Source organism: Solanum lycopersicum, chromosome 5 (assembly GCF_036512215.1).
Source record: "Solanum lycopersicum chromosome 5, SLM_r2.1".
NCBI classification, from domain to species: Eukaryota; Viridiplantae; Streptophyta; class Magnoliopsida; order Solanales; family Solanaceae; genus Solanum; species Solanum lycopersicum.
This window is the reverse complement of record NC_090804.1, coordinates 49,698,917-49,710,359: the sequence shown is the minus strand read 5'-3', so window position 1 is coordinate 49,710,359 and position 11,443 is coordinate 49,698,917.

The following is an 11,443-nucleotide window of genomic DNA, read 5'->3' as shown; positions in this document are numbered from 1 at the left end:
CAACTAATGCAAATAACCCTGAAATTTTTTGAGAAGAAGAAGAACAGAAAACTTTTAAAAAAAATCGTAGTTTAAAAGTGAAAGGAAGCCCCTCTACATATAGCTAATAAGTATTAGTATGAATAAGTGTTAATTGTGCATTATAGGAAAAGTTACAACCTTTCTAAAAAGTCACTGCTCATCGAAAAAATCACAGCCTTTCAAAAAATTCACAACTCATCGGAAAAGACACAATCTTTTTGAAAAGTCTCACCCCTTTAAAAAAAATCACAACCATTCAGAAAAGTCACAACTCATCAAAAATGTCAAAACCCATAAAAAAAGTCATAATCCTTTTGAAAAATCACAACTCTATATAATAAATAAAATAAATGAAGTATTTTTAATTGGAGGTATTATAGTAATTTGACATTTAGTATAGGAGGTGATGATTTTAAGAAAGTATAGATAGATTGTCACGACCCAAACCGGGTTGCGACTGGCACCCACACTTACCCTCCTATGTGGGCGAACCAACCAATCTAAACCTTAACATTTCAATGTAATAACAGCAGAAAATAATGCGGAAGACTTAACTCATTAATAAAATCAATTCAAAACTATTATTATCATCCCCAAAATCTGGAAGTCATCATCACAAGAACATCTACGATCAAATGACTAAACTAAGAGTATTCTAAAAGCTAAAAATACATAAGAAGCTAGTCCATGCCGGAAGTTCAAGGCATCAAGACTTGAAGAAGGAGATCCAGTCCAAGCTAGAAGCATTAGCTCACCCTGAATTTCCGATGTAGTAAGACTGGCTTGAATTACTGTTGAGTTGAAGATGATGGCACGTTTGCTGCACTCCACAAATAAACAAGAAGAAAACATAAAAGTAGGGGTCAGTACAAAACACGGGTACTGAGTAGATATCATCGGCCAACTCAAAATAGGGGACAGTATATATCAATATTATCGTAAATCAACTATAAAACTCAACATGTAGCCACAACAAGTATTATAATCATCAATAAGTACCATCAAGTTCATCCATGAGGGCTCAAGCCTCAACACCATACTCATTTGGGAATTATGTTCATTAGATTGAGTATATTATCATCTTTCAAGATTCATTATCTTTAATTCTCTTGTGTCGGTACATGACACTCCGATCCCTCATATTCATTATTCCTCTTGTGTCGGTACGTGACACTCCGATCCCTCATATTCATTATTCCTCTTGTGTCGGTACGTGACACTCCGATCCCCTATATCTACGTGTCGGTTTGTGACACCCGATCCCCTAATTCTACGTGTCGGTTCGTGACACCCGATCCCCTAATTCTACGTGTCGGTTCGTGACACCCGATCCCCTAATTCTACGTGTCGGTTCGTGACACCCGATCCCCTAATTCTACGTGTCGGTCCGTGACACCCGATCCCCTAATTCCACTTCTATCACAAAGTCTACCACCTCTTGGAAGGATTTTGCCGTTGCCGCTATCTGTAAGGCCGAAATCCGCAATTCTGACCTCAACCCCTTCACAAACCGGCGAATTCGCTCTTGGGGACTGAAACATAATTGAGTGGCATATCTGGATAGTGAGCGAAACCTAGCCTCGTAAGCATTTACCGACATCCTACCTTGCTCTAGGCTCAAGAACTCATCCCTTTTCCTATCCCTCAAAGTTCGGGGGATGTACTTCTCCATAAACAAGCTAGAGAATGAGGCCCAAGTCATAGGTGGTGCCTCTGTTGGTTGACACTCAATATGTGACCGACACCACATTTTGGCGTTCCCTTGAAACTGATAACTCACGAACTCAACACCAAACCGTTCTACTATACCCATCTTGTGTAGTAGCTCATGACAGTCAACCAGAAAATCGTAAGCATCCTCAGATTCCGCACCCTTGAAGACTGGAGGTTTCAATTTCAAGAACTTACTGAAAAGTTCATGCTGATCATTTGTCATTATAGGCCCACTAGTCAGACATGGAAACGTGCCTATTTCCAATGGAACATCCATGCGGGGAGCCATAGTAGCCGCATGTTGTACCTCCGGAGCCTGAGGTGCTGGTGCAGAGAACACTGGGGGTGTCTGGCCCTGATCAGACAACCCGCTAAGATAAGCCAGAACCTGATTGATCATCTCTGGGGTAGGTTGGGGTGGCATTTCCTCATTCTGCACTTGTTCAGTTTCCCCATCCTCCCCTTCTCTTATTACCTCCTCAGTCGGTGGAGGAGTCACTGCCCTAGTATCAGATGGGCTAGGTGCTCGTCCTCTTCCCCTAGAGGACGTCCTCCCACGACCTCTTCCACGGCCCCTTGCCGCTGTTCTTCCTCGAGCCACAGCCCCAGTGGCTGGCTCAGTTGTTTCTTGTCTGGCCGATGTTGGTGTTGGCGTAGTCGTTGCTCTAGTTCTAACCATCTGCGAAAGAGAGTGAAGATGGTCAGATACCAATTCGTATCGCCTAGATACCAATTGGACTCAAGTAGTAGCACGAAAGAAAGAATGAAAGAGTGAAATTTTTTCCTAAAGTCTTATAGCCTCTCAAGGAAAAGTAAAGGCGTCCCCTACCGTTCCTTAAGACTCTACTAGACCTGTTCTTGTGTGATGAGACCAACGAACCTAATGCTCTGATACCAAGTTTGTCACGACCCAAACCGGGTTGCGACTGGCACCCACACTTACCCTCCTATGTGAGCGAACCAACCAATCTAAACCTTAACATTTCAATGTAATAACAGCAGAAAATAATGCGGAAGACTTAACTCATTAATAAAATCAATTCAAAACTATTATTATCATCCCCAAAATCTGGAAGTCATCATCACAAGAACATCTACGATCAAATGACTAAACTAAGAGTATTCTAAAAGCTAAAAATACATAAGAACCTAGTCCATGCCGGAAGTTCAAGGCATCAAGACTTGAAGAAGGAGATCCAGTCCAAGCTAGAAGCATTAGCTCACCCTGAATTTCCGATGTAGTAAGACTGGCTTGAATTACTGTTGAGTTGAAGACGATGGCACGTTTGCTGCACTCCACAAATAAACAAGAAGAAAACATAAAAGTAGGGGTCAGTACAAAACACGGGTACTGAGTAGATATCATCGGCCAACTCAAAATAGGGGACAGTATATATCAATATTATCGTAAATCAACTATAAAACTCAACATGTAGCCACAACAAGTATTATAATCATCAATAAGTACCATCAAGTTCATCCATGAGGGCTCAAGCCTCAACACCATACTCATTTGGGAATTATGTTCATTAGATTGAGTATATTATCATCTTTCAAGATTCATTATCTTTAATTCTCTTGTGTCGGTACATGACACTCCGATCCCTCATATTCATTATTCCTCTTGTGTCGGTACGTGACACTCCGATCCCTCATATTCATTATTCCTCTTGTGTCGGTACGTGACACTCCGATCCCCTATATCTACGTGTCGGTTTGTGACACCCGATCCCCTAATTCTACGTGTCGGTTCGTGACACCCGATCCCCTAATTCTACGTGTCGGTTCGTGACACCCGATCCCCTAATTCTACGTGTCGGTTCGTGACACCCGATCCCCTAATTCTACGTGTCGGTCCGTGACACCCGATCCCCTAATTCCACGTGTCGGTTCGTGACACCCGATCCCCTAATTCTACGTGTCGATTCGTGACACCCGATCCCCTAATTCTACGTGTCGATTCGTGACACCCGATCCCCTAATCCTACGTGTTGGTCCGTGACACCCGATCCCCTAATTCTACGTGTCGGTTCGTGACACCCGATCCCCTAATTCTACGTGTCGGTTCGTGACACCCGATCCACTAATATCATTCTGTAAATCATCAGGCCTTCTCTATACCAAGGCATCATCAATCCCATTACTTTAATTCATCAAGTCTTCTTCTATACCAAGGCATCATCAATCCCATTACTTTAATTCATCAAGCCTTCTTCTATACCAAGGCATCATTATTAATAATGTATATTAAAGTTTCCTTTCAAGATTTGGGATTCAATATTTTCATCATGCTCATCTTATCACAATCACACAATCATATTCATGCAAACATACAATTAAGCATATAGTAGGGTTTACAATACTACCAATACATATCATTCTCTATTAAGAGTTTACTATGAAAGCATGAAAAACCATAACCTACCTCCACCGAAGAATTGTGATCAAGCAAGCAAATTTTTCTCCAAGCTTTGTTTTCTCACTTCTCGTCCGATTCTCTCTCTCTCTCTCTTGTTCTTTCTATTTTCTTTATTCAAACCCTCTTTCTTTTACCCTAATTAGTATATAATTAAGAATAAAAGATGGCAATAATACCCCACTAATTAACTTAGGGTTACCTCTTTTAACCCCTCAAGAATTTGAGTTATTAATATAAACCCACGAACTTTATAATTAAGGCAAGAATAGTCAAAAACGTCCCTTAAAACTTAACCAGAAATCCGACTCTGCCTGGGATTTGCGCAACCTTTGACGGGCCGTTGTGCCTGCGACGGTCCGTCCTGCAGGTCGTCGCAAGAGTCAGAGAGTCAATTTCCACCAAGGGTCTGTGACGGTCCGTCACACCTGTGACGGTCCGTCCTGCCATTCCGTCACAAAGTTCAGAGAGTCGATTTTTAGTGCCCAATTTCAGATTTTCCAAGTGTTTTGAAACGAGACCCTGCGACGGTCCGTCGTGCCCATGACGGTCCGTTGTGGGGTCCGTCGCTTCTGCCAATTTTTCCAGAAATAAAGTCTGCTGCTCAAAACGACTAAACGGGTCGTTACATAGATATAGATATATTGAAGTAATTTCTCCATGAAAATACATTATATTAATGTTTTTAGTCATAGTAGTATAAATGATATTTTTTGGATCTTCCTTCGATGTGGTACAAAAGGTACTAGTGACATTACACCAATTTTGATGTCTTCCTCTGATATGGTTTCGGCCAATTTTTTTTTTTTTTTGTAAAATATATATGGAACCATTCGTAGAGAGTAGGGGAGCAATACGCAAGGTCTTACCATTTTTGCATATATTTTGAATATTTTTTTAGAAGTCATTTTTATCGGAATTAGATAATTTTCTTAGTTTTTCGTCTGTGTTAGCTCATGAATATATTGGTGATATGGCTTGGAAACGATTTTTTTGTTTTTTTGCAAAACCTTTACTAAATTCTCCGTAGGGAGTTGGGGAGTAGTATATTAATATATTAAGAAAGTATTGTTGGACATTCCAAAATAGTACAGTGAACTCTACTATTGAATGGAAAAGTATTTATTTTTTTAAAAAAAAAAATCTTCTTACTTGAATTTTGATTATGCATGTTGTCAATAGTGGCGGAGCCAGGATTTTCAATAAGGGGGTTCAACTATGTATAAATAGATAGTCGAAAAGGATTCGATATCTACTATATATACATATAAATTTATTTTAACCATGTATAAATAATATAATTCTCTGCCAAGAAAAACCTCCTTTTATGAAGATAGCTCCGCCCTAGCTGTCAATAAATTATCAGTGAAATTATTCGGAGCATGTAAAAAAATACCTTATCATGAAAAAATGAAGAAGGACAATTTTGTAATTAAAATTGATACGGACCATTTTGTAATTCAAATTGACAAGTACTTATCCAATATATGATGGACGGACCGACCATAGATTCAGCGACATCAAATAACAGAGCTAGAGAAGTCAGACAAGTTTCATTATATTTTAATAGAGTTTGTTTCTCTTTGATACCAACAGTCAAAACTCACATCACATGCAACTATTCTAATTCAGTGAATACACTTTTAAGAAAATGACAAAAATAATTATCTATGTTAGAGTAGGTCCAAAATGAACATTTTTGCATACTTCATAACAAGATTGGTCCATAAATATAACCAATCCTCATGATCGTTTTACATTTTTCACCTTTGTTTACTTCTTACTTGACACTTCTCATAGTATTGATTATCTATTTATGACTTACGGAAATGTATGACATTTTCAAAAGTAGTCGAATGTATATTAAGAGAATTTGCGAATTTTTGAATGTTTAGAACTTAAAAAGGTCGACTAAAATCAATATTATTTTAAAAAGTAGTCGAATGTATATTAAGAGAGTTTGCGAATTATGAATGTTTAGAACTTAAAAAGGTCGACTAAAATCAATATTATTTTATTATGTGAGTTCATACATTTTTATTTATTTCTAGAGTTCCATATGCAGCTTACTTTTGCTATTCCATCCTTTCTAATTTACGTGGTAGTGTTTCACTAATACTAAATTTAACAATTAAAGAAAGACTTTTAAAATTTACTATGACATAACTATTTTTATTTTAGATATCCAAATTATATTCTTACACTTTTAATAGATCGAGATAGTTATTTAAAATTTATCTAGTGGCCCCTAATAATCTATACAATCATTGATAGTAGAATAAAAGAAAAGTATTCCATGTTTGAACTCTTATTATGCCAAATCAAATGTAAAAGGGGAAAAAGGAATAATCCTTAACGAAAAAACTACAGAATAAAAGCAAACATGAATATAAAATGCAGAAAAATAGCAATATTTAATTTTTTTCATGTTATATGGTTATAATACTTTCACAGTAAATAGCAAAGTTTCATATAGGTAAATAAATAGTCTTGTTTTAATTTAATAGAAATAAGTATTAAATAGGAAAGTTATTACATTGCTAATTAATTATGGCATGCATGTTTTACGTTATCATTATCAATAAAAAAAATTCATCAACATCTTTGTATCACACGTTTTATGGTTTTCTTCCTCATATTTTTTTCAATTCAAAAGATTAATTACAGAATACAAAAGATCAATTACAGAATACAAGTAAAGTTAGTTATATTAACATTGTATTTTTATAATAAGATATTTGTGTTAACACTAAATGTCAAATCTTATATGGAAAAATTGACCAAAAATATATTGACATTTATTGTTTTTATTTTTATTTTTTATATAGCTGATTACTTGTAGAGTTTGATAGCCACACATTTTATCAATTTTCAGTTTTCTTGCTTTTGAGTTATTTAATGTATCCGTCTTATGTTTAACAACAATGTATTTATATATATATATACTTTATTGGTACATTTATTTTTATTTAAAAGTGGTGTATCCACATTTTTAAATTGTTGTGATCTTTTGTTAAAGTTTCTATACTTTACGTTGTTTAATATATTAATGCATTAAATTTTAATGAATACCTTGGATACATTAAAATTTTATGTTTTATATGCTAATTGTACAAAATATATTGTTCATTTGTAGGAAATTAAATTCGATTTGTTACATCATCTGATTGAAGCCCCACATATGCAGATAGACGAAAATTATAACATAGTTCATAATTTGAAGGGGAAGCTTTCACATGTGTAGTTAAATAAATTTAAGAATACATGTTTTGGTATACTGTATGCATGAGTGTTGTGTTCGAAATCAAATTTTTAGATGTTTAATGATTAGCGAGCTGGAGGATAGTTCATCAGATACTTTGTTCATTCGTATAAATCAAATCATATTTCAATTTTGTATTCAAGAGTTTGTCATTTTCTTATTTAACAAATAATAATGTATTCATATGTATAGTATATTGGTGTATTTATTATTTTGGTTTAACAATAATGTATTCATTTTTCAAATTTTTGTATTCATATGATGAAATTGTACTACTTTTTCTTGTTTGATGTATTAATACATTAAATTTTTATAAATACTTGTAACCTTGATATATTAATACTTTAAGTTTTATAAATAGAAATACCAATTTGAATTCAAAGTATTCATATGTTAATTGTACAAGTAATACATTTCTTATTTAGTTAATGTAATGTCACGACCCAAACCGGGTTGCGACTGGCACCCACACTTACCCTCCTATGTGAGCGAACCAACCAATCTAACCTTAACATTTCAATATAATATAAACATAAAGTAATGCGGAAGACTTAAACTCATTAATAAAAACCAATTCAATAACTATCAATATTCAACATCTATTATTCCCAAAACCTGGAAGTCATCATCACAAGAACATCTACTTTAAACTACTAATTCTAAGAGTTTCTAAGAAGCTAAAAATACATAAGAAGCTAGTCCGTGCCGGAGGTTCAAGGCATCAAGACATGAAGGAGAACATCCAGTCAAAGCTAGAAACGTTAGCTCACCCTGAAGATCCGATGTGACGAAGACTGGCTTGAGTTACTATTGAGTCAAAGATGACGGCACGTTTGCTGCACTCCACAAATAACAAGAAGAAAACAATAAAAGTAGGAGTCAGTACAAAGCACGGGTACTGAGTAGATATCATCGGCCAACTCAAAATAGAAAACAGTATATATCAAGTAATATCATAAAATCAACTATGATACTCAACATGTAGCAACAACAAGCACTATGTCATTAACAATTACCGTCAAGTTCACACATGAGGACTCAAGCCCCAATACCATACTCATTTGGGAATCATGTTCGTTAGATTGAGTATATTAACATCTTTCAAGATTCATTATCTTTAATTCTCTTTTGTCGGTACGTGACACTCCGATCCCTCGTATTCATTATTCCTCTTGTGCCGGTACGTCACACTCCGATCCCCTAGATCTACGTGTCGGTTCGTGACACCCGATCCCCTAATTCTACGTGTCGGTTCGTGACACCCGATCCCCTAATTCTACGTGTCGGTTCGTGACACCCGATCTCCTAATTCTACATGTCGGTTCGTGACACCCGATCCCCTAATTCTACGTGTCGGTTCGTGACACCCGATCCCCTACATGTGTCGGTACGTGACACTCCGATCCACTAATATCATTCTGTAAATCATCAAGCCTTCTCTATACCAAGGCATCCTCAATACCATTACTTTAATTCATCAAGCCTTCTTTATACCAAGGCATCATCATTAATAATGTATATTAAAGTTTCTTTTCAAGATTTGGGATTCAATATTTTCATCATGCTTATCTTATCACAATCACATAATCATATTCATGCAAGCATACAATTAAGCATATAGCAGGGTTTACAATATTATCAATACATATCATTCTCTATTAAGAGTTTACTACGAATATCGTAAGAGAAACAATAACCTACCTCCACCGAAGAATTGGAATCAACAAGCAATCTCCCAAGCTTTGATATTCTTCTTCCTCGTTCGACTCTCTCTCTCAATCGATCAATCTATCTCTCTCTTTTCTTTTCTCTTTTCTTATTCAAAACCCTCTTTCTTTTACCCTAATTAACATATAACTAAGTGTAAAAGATGACAATAATACCCCACTAATTAACCCAAAATTACCTCTTTTATCCCTCAAGATATTTGAGTTATTAATGTAAACCCACGAAATCTATAATTAAGGAAAGAATAGTCCAAACGTCCCTTAAAACGTGTAAAGAAATCCGATTCTAACTGGGATTGCGTAACCTGTGACGGGCCGTCATGACTGCGACGGTCCGTCACTCAGGTCGTCGTGAGGGCCAGGACTTTATTTTCACCAAGGACACTGTGACGGTCCGTCACACCTGTGACGGTCCGTCACACCTGTGACGGTCCGTCCTGCAAGTCCGTTACGAAGTTCAGAGAGTCGATTTTCAGTACCCAATTTCAGAATTCCTAATTATATTGAAACGAGACATCAGTGACGGACCGTCGTGCCTGTGACGGTCCGTCGTGGGTTCCGTTGTTTCAGCCAGTTTTTCCAGAATTGAAGTCTGTTGCTCAAAACGACTAAACGGGTCGTTACATTAGATATCAATTTACCCATCGTTCGTCCCCGAACGATCAAAAGAAGGAAAACAAGGGCGAAAAGGAGTACCTGAATCTGTAAACAGATGTGGGTATTTTTCTCGCATATCCACCTCCTTCTCCCAAGTGGTTTCTTCAACCGGTCGATTCTTCCATTGCACCTTGATGGATGCAATCTCTCTTGACCTCAACTTGTGAACTTCTCTATCTAAAATAGCAACAGGCTCCTCCTCATAAGACAAGTTCTCATCAAGCAAAACTGAATCCCAACGGATAATGTAGTTTCCATCCCCGTGGTATCTTTTCAACATCGACACATGGAATACCGGATGTACTCCGGACAGCCCTGGGGGCAAGGCTAACTCATAAGCCACTTCCCCTACTCGCTTGAGTACTTCAAATGGTCCAATGTACCTTGGACTTAGTTTACCCCTTTTTCCAAACCGTATCACCCCTTTCATGGGCGAAACTTTCAACAAGACTTGTTCACCTTCCATGAACTCTAAGTCTCTAACCTTTCGATCTGCATATTCTTTTTGTCTACTTTGCCGCTAGAAGCTTTTCTTGAATAGACTTCACTTTTTCCATCGAATCCCTCAAAAGGTCAGTACCCCAAGGCCTAACCTCAAATGCATCAAACCAACCAATGGGAGACCTACATCTCCTACCATACAATGCTTCGAATGGAGTCATATAAATACTTGAGTGATAGCTATTATTGTATGAAAACTCCGCTAAGGGTAAGAAGCTATCCCAATGGCCACCAAATTCTATCACACACGGACGAAGCATATCCTCCAACACTTGAATCGTTCGCTCAGACTGACCATCGGTCTGGGGATGGAACGCAGTACTAAGGTCCAACCTAGTACCCAATTCTGCATGCAATGTTTTCCAAAACTTAGAAGTAACTGCGTACCTCTATCTGATATGTTGGATAGTGGAACCCCATGCAATCGCACCACTTCTGAGATGTAAAGTTTGGCTAACTTTTCTGCATTGTAAGTCACCTTGACTGGAATGAAATGAGCAGATTTAGTTAACCTATCAACAATCACCCAAATGGAGTCATACTTACCCATTGTCTTCGGAAGACCAACCACAAAGTCCATTGCAATTCTCTCCCACTTCCATTCAGGAATGGGCATTCTCTGAAGTGTTCCTCCGGGCCTCTGGTGTTCATACTTTACTTGTTGACAGTTTGGACACTTGGCAATAAAGTCAACAATATCACGCTTCATTCTACTCCACCAAAAGTGTTTCTTTAGGTCACGATACATCTTGGTTGCACCCGGATGTATAGAATACCTTGAACTATGAGCCTCTGTCAGAATAGTGTTGATCAAATCATCGACGCGGGGTACGCATACCCTTCCCTTGATCCTCAAAACACCTTCCTCATCGATTTGTGCTTCCTTAGCCTCCCCTCGCAATACTTTATCTTGGATTCTTCTTAGTTTCTCATCATCAAACTGTTTTCCCTTAATTTTGTCAAGAAAAGAAGATCTTGACTCCACAAAAGCCAACAATCCTCCCTTCTCATTTACTTCTAATCTCATCAAGTCATTAGCTAGAGTCTGAACCTCTCTAGCCAATGGGCGTCTAGAAGCTTGCAAGTGAGCTAGGCTTCCCATGCTTCCCGCCTTTCTACTTAAAGCATCCGCTACAACATTCGCCT